Source organism: Lepidochelys olivacea (genome assembly GCF_965140295.1).
Source record: "Lepidochelys olivacea isolate rLepOli2 genome assembly, chromosome: 8".
In the NCBI taxonomy this organism is placed as follows: Eukaryota; Metazoa; Chordata; order Testudines; family Cheloniidae; genus Lepidochelys; species Lepidochelys olivacea.
In genome coordinates this window covers 1,283,672-1,299,395 of record NC_140418.1, presented here as the reverse complement: position 1 = coordinate 1,299,395, position 15,724 = coordinate 1,283,672, and the positions used below count along the sequence as shown (strand labels likewise).

General features: G+C 57.6%; 1 protein-coding gene across 1 annotated transcript in view; it reads right to left on the bottom strand.

Annotated features, from left to right (window-relative positions):
- Positions 1-9,419, bottom strand: part of HK3 (hexokinase 3) — a 28,456-nt gene extending 19,037 nt beyond the window's left edge. Inside the window, exons 1-2 of the mRNA XM_084637649.1 lie at positions 9,267-9,419; positions 6,649-6,731 (exon numbers count right to left, since the gene is read on the bottom strand). The gene's annotated coding sequence lies outside the window, so the exon portion shown is untranslated. The remainder of the gene's footprint in view (positions 1-6,648; positions 6,732-9,266) is intronic.
- Positions 9,420-15,724: the final 6,305 nt, after the last annotated feature.

Sequence of the window (15,724 nt, the reverse complement as noted above, 5' to 3'; positions counted from 1 at the left end):
TGGTTGGAAAACAGCTGTCGGTACGGATGCAGCACCTCCCTGACCTCAGCTTGCTGGGCAGGGGTTAGCTGATCCGAGAGGGGAATTGTTTCCAGGGGGGAACCAGCTCTGGTCCCAGGGAATAGATCTACTAAAGGGTCATTTCCCTGCTCTTCCCACTGTCCACACACGGCCAACACCACATTCCCCCTGGCATAATATGCCTTCATCATATTCACATGGTACACCCGGCGGTGGTGCGCCCGGTTTGACAGCTCCACCACATAGTTTACCTCACTGAGCTGCTTGATGACCTTGAAAGGGCCCTCCCAGGCGGCCTGTAGTTTGTTCTTTCTCACTGGGATGAGAACCATCACCGGATCCCCGGTGGCGTAGGCACGGGCCCGTGCCGTGCGGTCATACCAGACCTTCTGCTTCCTCTGGGCTCTGGCCAGATTCTCCCTGGCCAGGCCCATGAGTTCGGCCAGTCTCTCTCGGAAGATCAGGACATACTCCACCACTGACTCTCCATCGGGAGTGGCCTTCCCCTCCCACTCGTCTCTCATCAGGTCCAGGGGGCCCCTCACCCTCCTTCCATATAACAGTTAGAAAGGCGAAAATCCGGTCGTTTCCTGGGGCACCTCCCTGTACGCAAACAGCAGGTGCGGTAAGTACTTGTCCCAATCCTGCGGGTGCTGGTCCATAAAGGTTTTCAGCATCATCTTTAGCGTCCCGTTAAACCTCTCCACCAGCCCATTGGACTGGGGGTGATAAGCTGAGGCCCAGTCGTGCCGGACCCCACATTTCTCCCACAAGCACCGGAGCAGGGCCGACATGAAGTTGGAGCCTTGGTCTGTCAAGACTTCCTTGGGGAACCCCACTCGGCTGAAAATGGTCAGGAGCGCATTGGCCACGGTGTCTGCTTCAATGGAAGCTAAGGGCACTGCCTCGGGGTAGCGGGTGGCAAAATCTACCACCACCAGAATGTATTTCTTCCCCGACCGGGTCGTCCTGCTGAGAGGCCCCACGATGTCCATGGCCACCTTCTGGAAAGGCTCCTCTATGATGGGCAAAGGTCTCAAAGCCGCTTTCCCCTTGTCCCGGGCCTTCCCCACCCTCTGACAGGGGTCACAGGATCGGCAATACTGCCGGACCGTGGTAAAGACCCCGGGCCAGTAAAAGTTCTGTAGCAACCTCTGCCGGGTGCGCCGGATTCCCTGGTGCCCTGCGAGGGGGATGTCGTGGGCCAGGTACAGGAGCTTGCGGCGATATTTCTGGGGGACCACCAGCTGCCTCCTGATCCCACAGGACTCTACTTCCCTTGTGGGAGCCCATTCTCGGTACAGGAACCCCTTCTCCCACAGGAACCTCTCCTGGCAGCCTCTCCTCATGGTCCGTACCACACTGAGGTCGGCCAGGTCCCTGAGCTTCCGCAAGGAGGGATCTTTCCTCAACTCGGCCTGGAACTCAGCGGCTGGGGCAGGGACGGGGCCCGGTTCCCCCTCAGTGACCAGGGCTGAGGCCTCAGCCTCTCTGAGCCGTGCCCCTCGGCGCTCCCTCCCCACCAGGGTAGGGTCCTGCGCCTCCGGTGTGGTACCCTCCCCAAGGTCAGGGTGCAGTGCCCCTCGCCGGCTCTGGCTACGCGTCACAACCAGGGCGGTCTGGGGCTTGCTTGGCCAGTCCTCTAGGTCTCCCCCCATCAAAACCTCAGTGGGCAAATGGTGGTGTACCCCCACATCCTTGGGGCCCTCCTTGGCCCCCCATTTCAGGTGTACCCTTGTCACGGGCACCTTAAATGGGGTCCCGCCCACCCCTGTCAGGGTCAGGTAGGTGTTGGGCACCACCCGATCTGGGGCCACCACCTCCGGCCAGGCCAGCGTCACCTCTGCGCCCGTATCCCAGTATCCATTGACCTTCCTCCCATCCACCTCCGGGGGAACAAGGCACTCTCTCCGGAGGGACAGCCCCACGCCCACCCTGTAAACTGAGCACCCTGAGTCCAGAGCCTCCAGCCCTCTGGCGGGGCTGGCCGGGGGTACTCTTCCCTCCTGAGCAGGGGATAAGCTGCCAGCCCCCCTTGTCTGGGAAGCCTGCCCCTCATCTGGATGGGTCCCTACCCAGTTAACCCTGGGTAGGTTGGGTCTGCTCAGTCTGTCCCTGAGCCTGGGGCACTGGGACCGTACGTGGCCCCTCTGGCCACAGTGATAGCAGCTCAGGTCACGTTGGTCCCCTCGAGCGGGTCGGAGGGGCCCGACACCAGGCGTTCCCCTTGGGAGGGGGTTCTCCCTATTTCCCCGCTGGGAGGCCCCCTGGTGACTCTCTCTCTGCATCGGGGGGGGCCTGTTCTTTTGGGACTCCTCCCGGCTACCCCCTGACCGACTGTTCACAAACTCGTCGGCCAGCTGCCCTGCGTGCTGGGGGTTCTCGAGCTTTTTGTCCACCAGCCACAGCCTCAGGTCGGAAGGGCACTGATCATACAGCTGCTCCAGTACGATTAGGTCCAGCAGGTCCTCTTTAGCTCGGGCCCCAGCTGTCCACTTGCGGGCATACCCCTGCATCCGGTTGACCAGTTGTAGGTAGGTGACCTCAGGCGTTTTACGCTGACTCCAGAACCTTCTCCGGTACATCTCGGGGGTCAGCCCAAACTCACGGAGCAGGGCCTGTTTGAACAGTTCATAGTCCCCTGCCTCCGGCCCTGTCATCCGGCTGTACACCTCCACGGCTTTGGGGTCCAGTAAGGGGGTGAGGAACTGGAGCCTGTCTGCAGGGTCAACCCTGTGCATCTCGCAGGCATTCTCAAAGGCCGTCAGGAAGCTATCTGTGTCCTCCCCCTCCTTCCGCTGGGCCAGGAAGCACTTATCAAAGTTCCTTGCCGTCTTGGGTCCCCCCGCACTCACCGCAGCCGCAGCCGGGGCCCCACTGCTCCTCAGCCTGGCCAGCTCCAGTTCATGCTGCCTTTGTTTCTCCTTCTCCTGACGCTCCCTCTCCTTCTCCTCCTGCTCATGTTGACGTTGTTTCTCCTCATGTTGACGTTGTTTTTCATGATCCTCCAGCTCCCTCATTTTCATCTCCCTCTCCCATTCCAGCCGCATCCGCTCCAGGGATGGGGAGCTCCGCCGGGAGGATCCCCTGCTGGGTGCCGGGGTCAGGGTGCCCTCGGTATTCACTGGGCTTCCCCCAACCCCTTCCCCAGGCATAGGTAGGGAGGGTCTCGGGGTGTCCTCAGCAGCAGTCTGACCCCTCCCAGCCCGGTCAGGCCGCAGGGCCCATGCTGCGTCTGCCGGGAGGCTTCCCTCAGGGACAGGGATCGGGTCATCCAAGCGATCCCTCTCCTCCAACTGGGCAATCAGCTGTTCCTTGGTGGACCTCCCGATGCGCAGCCCCCTCTGCCTGCACAGCTCCACCAGGTCGCTCTTCAGGCGTTTAGCGTACATCTCCCTGCTGGCCACTCGCAGGCCGGGCAGCTTCCCACGGTTTCCAGGAAAAGCCCTTAGTGTGCCAGCCCTTCTTGAGGTCACCACCTCTTTGCCAGGGTCGAGCTGCAGACTCCTCCGCCCCTGGGACCGCTCGCTGCAATCCCCCGGGGGACCCTGTTACTGCAACAGTCCTTCTCTCTGGTCACACATTCCCAGGGGTTAACCGCCCCCCGAAACCGACTCTCTCTGAATCTTCAGCACGCCTGGTCCCCGTCAATTCCCCTTCGTTTTACTGCTCCCCAGTCACTTACTGCAGGAAGCGCCGTTCACGGGGTGCAGTACATCCCACCGCTGCCACCAGTTGTCACGGAGTGTGGGGGAGTCCAGGCCCTGCACCCCTCTTCCTGGGATCCACTGAGACTCTCAGCCAGCCAGTAAAACAGAAGGTTTATTGGACCACAGGAACACAGTCCAAAAACAGAGCTTGTGGGTACAACCAGGACCCCTCAATCACGACCTTCTGGGGGAGCAGGGAGCTTAGACCCCAGCCCTGGGGTTCCCTGTGTTCCTCTCCCCAGCCCCAAACTGAAACTAAACCCACCCAGCAGGTTCCCTGCTGCAGCTTCTGTTCACATTCCTGGGCAGAGGTGTCACCTCCCCCTCCCCCTCCTGGCTCAGGTGACAGGTTCTCAGGTCTCCCATCCCCAGGGCACATTCCCAGGTCTCAGGTCTCCTGTCCCCAGGTCAACACTCCCCCCTCCCTGCTGAGTCACATTGTCACAACCAGCTCCCCTGCCACGGCGCAGCAGCTGCACTCCAGGGCTTGGCTGTGGGGATGGCACTAGGCTCACCCCACAGCTTCCTCCCCTACCCACGCGGCCCAGGAAGGGTCAGGCCCAGCCCTTTCTGGGAACAGGACGAGCTGGCAGGGAACAGGAAACTGCTTGTCACTGTGTTCTTGTGTAACAGCCCGTTGCCTCGCCCTGCCCCTCCCCACCTCGCCGTGCCCCTTCCCCCCACCCTCGCCCAGGCCTGATTTCAGCCCTAACCTGGGGGCAGCCAGGGGTCAGTCCTCGCCTGGCCACTGTCTGCCTTGCACCCCCTCCCCGGCCCCTGAAAGCAGCTGCCATCCCCCCTCCCCAGGGTCCCTGCAGGGGGCCCAGCCCCAGCCAGAGCCCCACGTGCACCAGCAGGCAGGAGGGGCAAAGCCCAGGTGGGCACCTGCCTACCTGGCCCTGGGTCTCTCGCCAGCTCTGACAGCAGGCTCCAGTCCCACCCCAGCGCAGGGCACCAGGGAGAGACATGCCCTGACTGGGGTTGCCAGAGCCCTCCCCTCCTGGTTCTGCCATGCGGCCCAGGGCCGAGGCCACACCAGCCCCAGCCCTCACGCTGCCATGGCCCAGGGGGCTGCAGGACTGTGTGGCCAGGCAGAGCAAGTGGGGGCAGCCTGGGAGCCAGTTTGCAGGCTGAGGCTCTGTGACGAAGTGGGACTGTTCTTAATGTTTCCTCTGAATATTGTGGGGGTGCCTCAGTTTCCCCTATGCAATTCTTAAGTCTCTAGGGGGTGGGATAAGGGTGTATGATCGTTGCAGAGCCCTAGAGGGCAGGTGTGTGCAGGGGTCTGGACACAGAGAATGGCCGACACCCTGTTTCCTGGCCACTGGTGGCCTGGGCCCTTCCCCCCTGCAAGGTGAAAGCTGAAGGGTTGGAGAACAAAGGAATCCGGTGACCTCCTGGCCCAGGAAAGGAACAAAGCCCAGAGGAGGAGGGGCTGGAGGGAGTTTCAGTTTGGGGCTTGGCTGGGACATGGAGTGAAGGGCAGACGTGGTTGTCTGGCTCACTGCCCCCCAAAATGGACCCGGCTGAGGGGTCCTGTTCTCTGCACCTACAAGCTCTGTGTTAGACCATGTCCCTGTCATCTAATAAACCTTCTGTTTTACTGGCTGGCTGAGCGTCACGTCTGACTGCGGAGTTGGGGGGCAGGACCCTCTGGCTCCCCCAGGACCCCACCTGGGCAGACTCGCTGTGGGAAGTGCACGGAGGGGCAGAGGATGCTGAATGCTCCGAGGTCAGACCCAGGAAGGTGGAAGCTGTGTGAGCTGTGTGTCCTGCAGACAGGCTGCTCCCAGAAAGGAGACTTCCCCAGAGTCCTGACTGGCTTCGTGGGGAGCAGTTCCCGAGCATCGCCCAGGGACTCCGGGACACCAGCCCCAGCCACTCCTCGGGCGCTGCAGCCGTGGAGCCAGGCCTGTCCCGAAGCAGTGGCTGGGGGCCACGGGGCGAGAGGGCCGTGGTCACTGAGGGGGCCAGGCGCCCGCAGGCAGCCCGAGCACCCGGTCCTGGCGCTGCTCTCCCAGTGCCCCGGCAGAGGAGAGGGCGGCAGAACCATGGCTCCTTGGCGGGGCGTCTGGCACACGGGGCCAGCTCAGACTGCGGGGGAGGAGGCGGAGTGTGGGGCTGCCCCCTGCCGAGCCGGGACAGACTATTTCCAGGCCAATTTGCATTTACCTTCACTTCCAATTAGCACTTGTAGATTTGAGCCCAATGTTTTAATTAGCTCAGCGATTATTTGTGTCATTAATTAGGCAGCCTCATTAATGAGCCCTCCCCCTCCCAACTTGCAGTTGGTAGCAGCGGGCGGCTCGGCAGGGGGAGCAGGGTTTGAACCCAGGGCCTGGGCTTTGGGACCTGAGCGTAGTCACGTACCAGGGCTCAGTGCCAGCCCGGCAAAGCCCTGCCCAGGGGCTCGGGGAGCCAGCGGGGCTGCCCCAGATCACCCCTTTGTGAGGAGCTGCCGGGTAAATCGGTGGGTGCTGATCCGGCTCTACAGGCTCGGAGCATCCCGGCCCCGCCCTGAGGAACCTGGCACTTGCACCCCTGCTCACCGGCCTGCAACACGGCCCGACAGCTCCTCACACCGGGCCTGTGGGAGGGTGCCCTCGTGGGGCCTGTGGGAGGGTGCCCTCGTGGGGCCTGTGGGAGGGTGTCCTCGTGGGGCCTGTGGGAGGGTGCCCTCGTGGGCCCTGTGGGAGGGTGCCCTCATGAATTCGTGTCTGAGCCGGCACCTCCCCACAGGCCAGAGCAGCAGCTGGGACCGTTAAGGTCAGACGTGAAAGCGGCCCCCCGACCAAGCCGACGCCAGAGCCCAGCATCTCCCTCCCCACTCCCCCTACGGCTGCAGCCTGCCCAGGTGACAATCACCAGCCCTGCCATAACGTGCTGGCACCTTGCTTGGTGCCCAGCCTGGACTCACCGGGGCTGGGGTGGGCGCTCGGGGCTGCGGGCGCTCCTGGCACTGCTGCGTGTGCTCGCTCCACTCTCTCTCCCAGCTGTTGCCTAATATCAAAAGTGAAAGTAGCCTGTGACAAGCTATAAAGTTTTACCACATGTACTCCCTTCCTGCACGTACTCCACCCTTTCGTCTGCCTGCTGCTCCACGCAGCCCCCGTGGACAGCGCGGGTCTCGCCCTCCCAGCCACACACTTCGCTTCCTGGGGTAGGGGCATCACCCCTTGGCTCACTGAATCCACGAGAGACAGCCATGCCCAGCCCCGCACATGCACAGATGTCATCAATATACGCCACGGCAAAACTCTCCATCCCCCTCAGGAGCTGGTCCACCAGGCGCTGGAAGGTGGCCGGCGCTCCCTTGAGGCCGAAAGGCAGGGTCAGGAGCTCATAGAGCCCCAGAGGGGTGATAAAGGCCGATTTCAGTCGGGCATCTGCATCCAGCGGCACTTGCCAGTAGCCCTTTGTAAGGTCCATGGTGGTAAGGTACCGAGCTCCTCCCAGCTTGTCTAGGAGCTCGTCCGGCCTGGGCATGGGGTAGGCATCAGATTCAGTGATGGCATTGAGCTTCCGATAGTCCACACAGAACCGGACCGACCCGTCCTTTTTGGGGACCAGCACCACCGGCGAGGCCCAAGGGCTGGCAGATGGCTGGATCACCCCCAAAGCCAGCATGTCCCGGACCTCTCTTTCCAGGTCCTGAGCAGTTTTCCCTGTGACTCGGAAGGGGGAGCATCTTATCGGTGGGTGTGACCCTGTCTGCACCCGGTGGACAGTCAGATTAGTGCGTCCAGGCTGGTTGGAAAACAGCTGTCGGTACGGATGCAGCACCCCCCTGACCTCAGCTTGCTGGGCAGGGGTTAGCTGATCCGAGAGGGGAATTGTTTCCAGGGGGAAACCAGCTCTGGTCCCAGGGAATAGATCTACTAAAGGGTCATCTCCCTGCTCAGCAAGTCTCTCTCGGAAGATCAGGACATACTCCACCACTGACTCTCCATCGGGAATGGCCTTCCCCTCCCACTCGTCTCTCATCAGGTCCAGGGGGCCCCTCACCCTCCTGCCATATAACAGTTCGAAAGGTGAAAATCGGGCAGACTCCTGGGGCACCTCCCTGTACGCGAACAGCAGGTGAGGTAAGTACTTGTCCCAGTCCTGCGGGTGCTGGTCCATAAAGGTTTTCAGCATCATCTTTAGCGTCCCGTTAAACCTCTCCACCAGCCCGTTGGACTGGGGGTGATAAGCTGAGGCCCAGTCGTGCCGGACCCCACATTTCTCCCACAAGCACCGGAGCAGGGCCGACATGAAGTTGGATCCTTGGTCTGTCAAGACTTCCTTGGGGAACCCCACTCGGCTGAAAATGGTCAGGAGCGCATCGGCCACGGTGTCGGCTTCAATGGAAGCTAAGGGCACTGCCTCGGGGTAGCGGGTGGTGAAATCTACCACCACCAGAATGTATTTCTTCCCCGACCGGGTCGTCCTGCTGAGAGGCCCCACGATGTCCAGGGCCACCTTCTGGAAAGGCTCCTCTATGATGGGCAAAGGTCTCAAAGCCGCTTTCCCCTTGTCCCGGGCCTTCCCCACCCTCTGACAGGGGTCACAGGATCGGCAATACTGCCGGACCGTGGTAAAGACCCCGGGCCAGTAAAAGTTCTGTAGCAACCTCTGCCGGGTGCGCCGGATTCCCTGGTGCCCTGCGAGGGGGATGTCGTGGGCCAGGGACAGGAGCCTGCGGCGATACTTCTGGGGGACCACCAGCTGCCTCCTGATCCCACAGGACTCTACTTCCCTTGTGGGAGCCCATTCTCGGTACAGGAACCCCTTCTCCCACAGGAACCTCTCCTGGCAGCCTCTCCTCATGGTCCGTCCCACACTGAGGTCGGCCAGGTCCCTGAGCTTCCGCAAGGAGGGATCTTTCCTCAACTCGGCCTGGAACTCAGCGGCTGGGGAAGGGATGGGGCCCGGTTCCCTCTCATTGGCCGGGTCTGAGGCCACAGCCTCTCTGAGCCGTGCCCCTCAGCGCTCCCTCCCCACCAGGGTAGGGTCCTGCGCCTCCGGTGTGGTATCCTCCCCAAGGTCAGGGTGCAGTGCCCCTCGCCGGCTCTGGCTACGCGTCACAACCAGGGCGGTCTGGGGCTTGCTTGGCCAGTCCTCTAGGTCTCCCCCCATCAAAACCTCAGTGGGCAAATGGTGGTGTACCCCCACATCTTTGGAGCCCTCCTTGGCCCCCCATTTCCGGTGTACCCTTGCCACGGGCACCTTAAATGGGGTCCCGCCCACCCCTGTCAGGGTCAGATAGGTGTTGGGCACCACCCGATCTGGGGCCACCACCTCCGGCCAGGCCAGCGTCACCTCTGCGCCCGTATCCCAGTATCCATTGACCTTCCTCCCATCCACCTCCAGGGGAACAAGGCACTCTCTCCGGAGGGACAGCCCCGTGCCCACCCTGTAAACCGAGCACCCTGAGTCCAGAGCCTCCAGCCCTCTGGCGGGGCTGGCCGGGGGTACTCCTCCCTCCTGAGCAGGGGATAAGCTGCCAGCCCCCCTTGTCTGGGAAGCCTGCCCCTCATCTGGATGGGTCCCTACCCAGTTAACCCTGTGCAGGTTCAGTCTGCTCAGTCTGTCCCTGAGCCTGGGGCACTGGGTCCGTACGTGGCCTCTCTGGCCACAGTGATAGCAGCTCAGGTCACGTTGGTCCCCTCGAGCGGGTCGGAGGGGCCCGACGCCAGGCGTTCCCCGTGGGAGGGGGTTCTCCCTATTTCCCCCCTGGGAGGCCCCCGGTGACTCTCTCTCTGCATCGGGGGGGGGCCTGTTCTTTTGGGGCTCCTCCCGGCTACCCCCTGACCGACTGTTCACAAACTCGTCGGCCAGCTGCCCTGCGTGCTGGGGGTTCTCGAGCTTTTTGTCCACCAGCCACAGCCTCAGGTCGGAAGGGCACTGATCATACAGTTGCTCCAGTACGATTAGGTCCAGCAGGTCCTCTTTAGCTTGGGCCCCAGCTGTCCACTTGCGGGCATACCCCTGCATCCGGTTGGCCTGGTGTAGGTAGGTGACCTCAGGCGTCTTACGCTGACTCAGGAACCTTCTCTGGTACATCTCGGGGGTCAGCCCAAACTCACGGAGCAGGGCCTGTTTGAACAGTTCATAGTCCCCTGCCTCCGGCCCTGTCATTCGGCTGTACACCTCCACGGCTTTGGGGTCCAGTAAGGGGGTGAGAAACTGGAGCCTGTCTGCAGGGTCAACCCTGTGCAGCTCACAGGCATTCTCAAAGGCCGTCAGGAAGCTATCTGTGTCCTCCCCCTCCTTCCGCTGGGCCAGGAAGCACTTATCAAAGCTCCTTGCAGCCTTGGGTCCCTCCTCACTCCCCGCAGCCGCAGCCGGGGCCCCACTGCTCCTCAGCCTGGCCAGCTCCAGTTCATGCTGCCTCTGTTTCTCCTTCTCCTCCAGCTCATGCTTATGTTGCTTCTCCTCATGCTGACATTGCTTTTTGTGATCCTCCAGCTCCCTCATTTCATCTCCCTCTCCCATTCCAGCTGCCTCCGCTCCAAGGATGGGGAGCTCCGCCGGGAGGATCCCCTGCTGGCTGCCGGGGTCAGGGTGTCCTCAGTATTCGCTGGGCTTCCCCCAACCCCTTCCTCAGGCACAGGTAGGAAGGGTCTTGGGATGTCCTCGGCAGCAGTCTGACCCCTCCCAGCCCGGTCAGGCCCCAGGGCCCACGCTGCGTCTGCCGGGCGGCTTCCCTCAGGGACAGGGATCGGGTCATCCAAGCGATCCCTCTCCTCCAGCTGGGCAATCAGCTGTTCCTTGGTGGACCTCCCGATGCGCAGCCCCCTCTGCCTGCACAGCTCCACCAGGTCGCTCTTAAGGCGTTTAGCGTACAGCTCCTGCTGGCCACTCGCAGGCCTGGGCAGCTTTCTACGGTTTCCAGGAAAAACCCCTAGTGTGCCAGCCCTTCCCGAGGTCGCCACCTCTTTGCCAGGGTCGAGCTGCAGACTCCTCCGCCCCTGGGACCGCTCGCTGCAATCCCCCGGGGGACCCTGTTACTGCAAACGTCCTTCTCTCTGGTCATACACTCCCAGGGGTTAACCGCCCCCCGAAACCGTCTCTCTCTGAATCTTCAGCACACCTGGTCCCTGTCAATCCCCCTTTGTTTTACTGCTCCCCAGTCACTTACTGCTGGAAGCACCGTCTACAGGGTGCAGTAGATCCCACTGCTACCACCAGTTGTCACGGAGTGCGGGGGAGTCTGGGGCCTGCACCCCTCTTCCTGGGATTCACAGTGACTCTCAGCCAGTCAGTAAAACAGAAGGTTTATTGGACAATAGGAACACAGTCTAAAACAGAGCTTGTGGGTACAACCAGAACTCCTCAGTCAAGTCCTTCTGGGGGAGCAGGGAGCTTAGACCCCAGCCTTGAGGTTCCCTGCGTTCCTCCACCCAGCACCAAACTGAAACCAAAACCCCCCCAGCAGGCCCCCTCCTGCAGCCTTTGTCCAGTTTCCCAGGCAGAGGTGTTACCTCCCCCTCCCCCTCCTGGCTCAGGTGACAGGCTCTCAGGTCTCCCATCCCCAGTGAAACTCCCCTGCCACATTCCCAGGTCAACACTCCCCACTCCCTGCTACGTCACACCAGGCAGAGGAAAAGACAGGCTAGTGAAGGAGAAACAGAGCTCAAGAACAGGTTTGCAGAGTTGGAAAATGAAGAAGGGGTACGGCAGGTGGACACTGAAGGTGAGAAGGGCAAGGAAGAAGAGAAGAGTGGCTAGTCCTATAGGGAAAGGGGAAGAGTCAATGGAGACAACACCAAATATGAGCCCCAGGAGGATACAGGATGGGTTGAAGAGGATTACAAGAGATAATAGGAATCGAGAGGACTTGCAGCCAGAGGGAACAGGGGATAGACTGGAGAATAGCATCATCACCAGGGAAAGGCAGGGCTATGTGATCCGGGGACTCCTTACTGAGAAGAATAGACAGGCCTGTAACATCCAGAGAACAGAACGGTGTGCTGTATGCCGGGTGCTAAGATACAGGATGTGGACCTGAGGCTGAATAAGATCCTAAGGGGAGCAGGAAAGAATCCATTGATTATCCTTCATGTGGGAACAAATGATACGGCTAGATTCTCACTGGAACGTATCAAGGGCGACTATGCCAGGCTGGGGAAGATGCTTAAGGAAGTCGAGGCTCAGGTGACCTTCAATGGATTTTGCCTGTTCCTAGAGGAGGGCAACAAAGGTGTGACAAGATTATGATGCTCAACGGATGGCTCAAGCAGTGGTGCTATAAGGAGGGCTTTGGGATGTATGGCCACTGGGAGGCCTTCATGGACAGAGGACTGTTCTCTCCGGACGGACTTCACCTGAGTGAGGAGGGAAATAGACTTCTAGGATGGAGGCTGGCACAACTGATTAAAAGAGCTTTAAACTAGGAATCTGGGGGAGATGGCTGGGAGATGTCCAGGTAATCTCCTTGTTAGATTTTAACATTGAGAGGAAAGAAAACGAAATAAGAAAGGAGACAGCCGTAGGTAGGAGAATGGCCATAAGGAGGAAGGGCAGTGAGGGTACCAGTCAAATAGGTGACACGGGCTGGAGAATGGCCGTGCCGAATCAGGTACAGAACGCGAGCGAGGCCAAACAGCAAAAATGAAGCTGTTTCTACACCAGTGCGAGGAGCCTGGGTGAGAAAATGGAGGAACCAGAGCTACCGGTGCAGGACGTGAACCCGGGTATTCTAGGGAGACTAGGAACAGGGTGGAACAGTCGTCACGACTGGCGTACGGGTATTGAGGGGGACGTGCTGTTTAGGAAAGACCGAAATAAAGGCAAAGGTGGTGGAGTCGCATTGTCTATCAAGGAGGAGGTCGACTGTAAAGAAATAAGAAGTGATGGAATGGATAAGACAGAGTCTGTCTGGGCAAAAATCACATTGGGGAAGAAAACGACTCGAGCCTCCCCTGGGATAGTGCTTGGGGTGAGCTAGAGACCGCCGGGGTCCGATGTGGATATGGATCGAGCCCTCTTCAATGTTTTTAATAAAGTAAATACTAATGGAAACTGCGTGATCATGGGAGACTTTAACTTCCCAGATATAGACTGGAGGACGAGTGCTAGGAATAACAATAGGGCTCAGATGTTCCTGGATGCGATAGCTGATGGATTCCTTCATCAAGTAGTTACTGAACCGACTAGAGGGGATGACATTTTAGATTTGGTTTTGGTGAGTAGTGAGGACCTCCTAAAAGAAATGGCTGTAGGGGACAACCTTGGTTCGAGCGATCATGAGCTAATTCAGTTCAAACTGAACAGAAGGATAAACAAAAATAAATCTGGGACTAGGGTTTTTGATTTCAAAAAGGCTGACTTTCAAAAATTAAGGACATTAGTTAGGGAAGTGGATTGGACTGAAGAATTTATGGATCTAAAGGTAGAGGAGGCCTGGGATTACTTTAAATCAAAGCTGCAGAAGCTATCAGAAGCCTGCATCCCAAGAAAGGGGAAAAATTCATAGGCAGGAGTTGTAGACCAAGCTGGAGGAGCAAGCATCTCAGAGAGGTGATTAAGAAAAAGCAGAAAGCATACAGGGAGTGGAAGATGGGAGGGATCAGCAAGGAAAGCTGCCTTATGGAGGTCAGAACATGTAGGGATAAAGTGAGACAGGCTAAAAGTCATGTAGAGTTGGACCTTGCAAAGGGAATTAAAACCAATAGTAAAAGGTTCTATAGCCATATAAATAAGAAAAAAAGGAAAGAAGAAGTGGGACCGCTAAACACTGAGGATGGAGTGGAGGTCAAGGATAATCTAGGCATGGCCCAATATCTAAACAAATACTTTGCCTCAGTCTTTAATGAGGCTAATGAGGATCTTAGGGATAATGGTAGCATGACAAATGGGAATGAGGATCTGGAGGTAGATATTACCATATCTGAGGTGGAAGCCAAACTCGAACAGCTTAATGGGACTAAATCAGGGGGCCCAGATCATCTTCATCCAAGAATATTAAAGGAATTGGCACATGAAATTGCAAGCCCATGAGCAAGAATTTTTAATGAATCTGTAAACTTAGGGGTTGTACCGTATGATTGGAGAATTGCTGACATAGTTCCTATTTTTAAGAAAGGTGGTTAGGGACTATTTAGAAAAGCTGGACGTGCACAGGTCCATGGGGCCGGATGCGTTGCATCCGAGAGTGCTGAAGGAACTGGCGGCTGTGATTGCAGAGCCATTGGCCATTATCTTTGAAAACTCGTGGCGAACGGGGGAAGTCCCAGATGACTGGAAAAAGGCTAATGTAGTGCCAATCTTTAAAAAAGGGAAGAAGGAGGATCCTGGGAACTGCAGGCCAGTCAGCTCACCTCAGTCCCCGGAAAAATCATGGAGCAGGTCCTCAAAGAATCAATCCTGAAGCACTTACATGAGAGGAAAGTGATCAGGAAGAGTCAGCATGGATTCACCAAGGGAAGGTCATGCCTGACTAATCTAATCGCCTTCTATGATGAGATTACTGGTTCTGTGGATGAAGGGAAAGCAGTGGATGTATTGTATCTTGACTTTAGCAAAGCTTTTGACACGGTCTCCCACAGTATTCTTGTCAGCAAGTTAAAGAAGTATGGGCTGGATGAATGCACTATAAGGTGGGTAGAAAGTTGGCTAGATTGTCGGGCTCAACGGGTAGTGATCAATGGCTCCATGTCTAGTTGGCAGCCGGTGTCAAGTGGAGTGCCCCAAGGGTCGGTCCTGGGGCCGGTTTTATTCAATATCTTCATAAATGATCTGGAGGATGGTGTGGATTGCACTCTCAGCAAATTTGCGGATGATACTAAACTGGGAGGAGTGGTAGATATGCTGGAGGGCAGGGATAGGATACAGAGGGACCTAGACAAATTGGAGGATTGGGCCAAAAGAAATCTGATGAGGTTCAATAAGGATAAGTGCAGGGTCCTGCACTTAGGACGGAAGAACCCAATGCACAGCTACAGACTAGGGACCGAATGGCTAGGCAGCAGTTCTGCGGAAAAGGACCTAGGAGTGACAGTGGACGAGAAGCTGGATATGAGCCAGCAGTGTGCCCTTGTTGCCAAGAAGGCCAATGGCATTTTGGGATGTATAAGTAGGGGCATTGCCAGCAGATCAAGGGACGTGATCGTTCCCCTCTATTCGACATTGGTGAGGCCTCATCTGGAGTACTGTGTCCAGTTTTGGGCCCCACACTACAAGAAGGATGTGGATAAATTGGAAAGAGTCCAGCGGAGGGCAACAAAAATGATTAGGGGTCTGGAACACGACTTATGAGGAGAGGCTGAGGGAACTGGGATTGTTTAGTCTGCGGAAGAGAAGAATGAGGCGGGATTTGATAGCTGCTTTCAACTACCTGAGGGGTGGTTCCAGAGAGGATGGTTCTAGACTATTCTCAGTGGTGGAAGAGGACAGGACAAGGAGTAATGGTCTCAAGTTGCAGTGGGGGAGGTTTAGGTTGGATATTAGGAAAAACTTTTTCACTAGGAGGGTGGTGAAACACTGGAATGCGTTGCCTAGGGAGGTGGTGGAATCTCCTTCCTTAGAAGTTTTTAAGGTCAGGCTTGACAAAGCCCTGGCTGGGATGATTTAGTTGGGGATGGGTCCTGCTTTTGAGCAGGGGGTTGGACTAGATGACCTACTGAGGTCCCTTCCAACCCTGATATTCTATGATTCTATGATTCTAAGGGGAAAAAAGTGATCCAGGTAACTACAGGCCTGTTAGTTCAACATCTGTAGTATGCAAGGTCTTGGAAAAAATTTTGAAGGAGAAAGTAGTTAAGGACATTGAGGTCAATGGTAAATGGCACAAAATACAACATGGTTTTACAAAAGGTAGATCATGCCAAACCAACTTGATCTCCTTCTTCAAGAAAGTAACAGATTTTTTAGACAAAGGAAACACAGTGGATCTAATTTACCTCGATTTCAGTAAGGCATTTGATACGGTGCCACATGGGGAATTAGCTAAATTGGAAAAGATGGGGCTCAATATGAAAATTGAAAGGTGGATAAGGAACTGGTTAAAG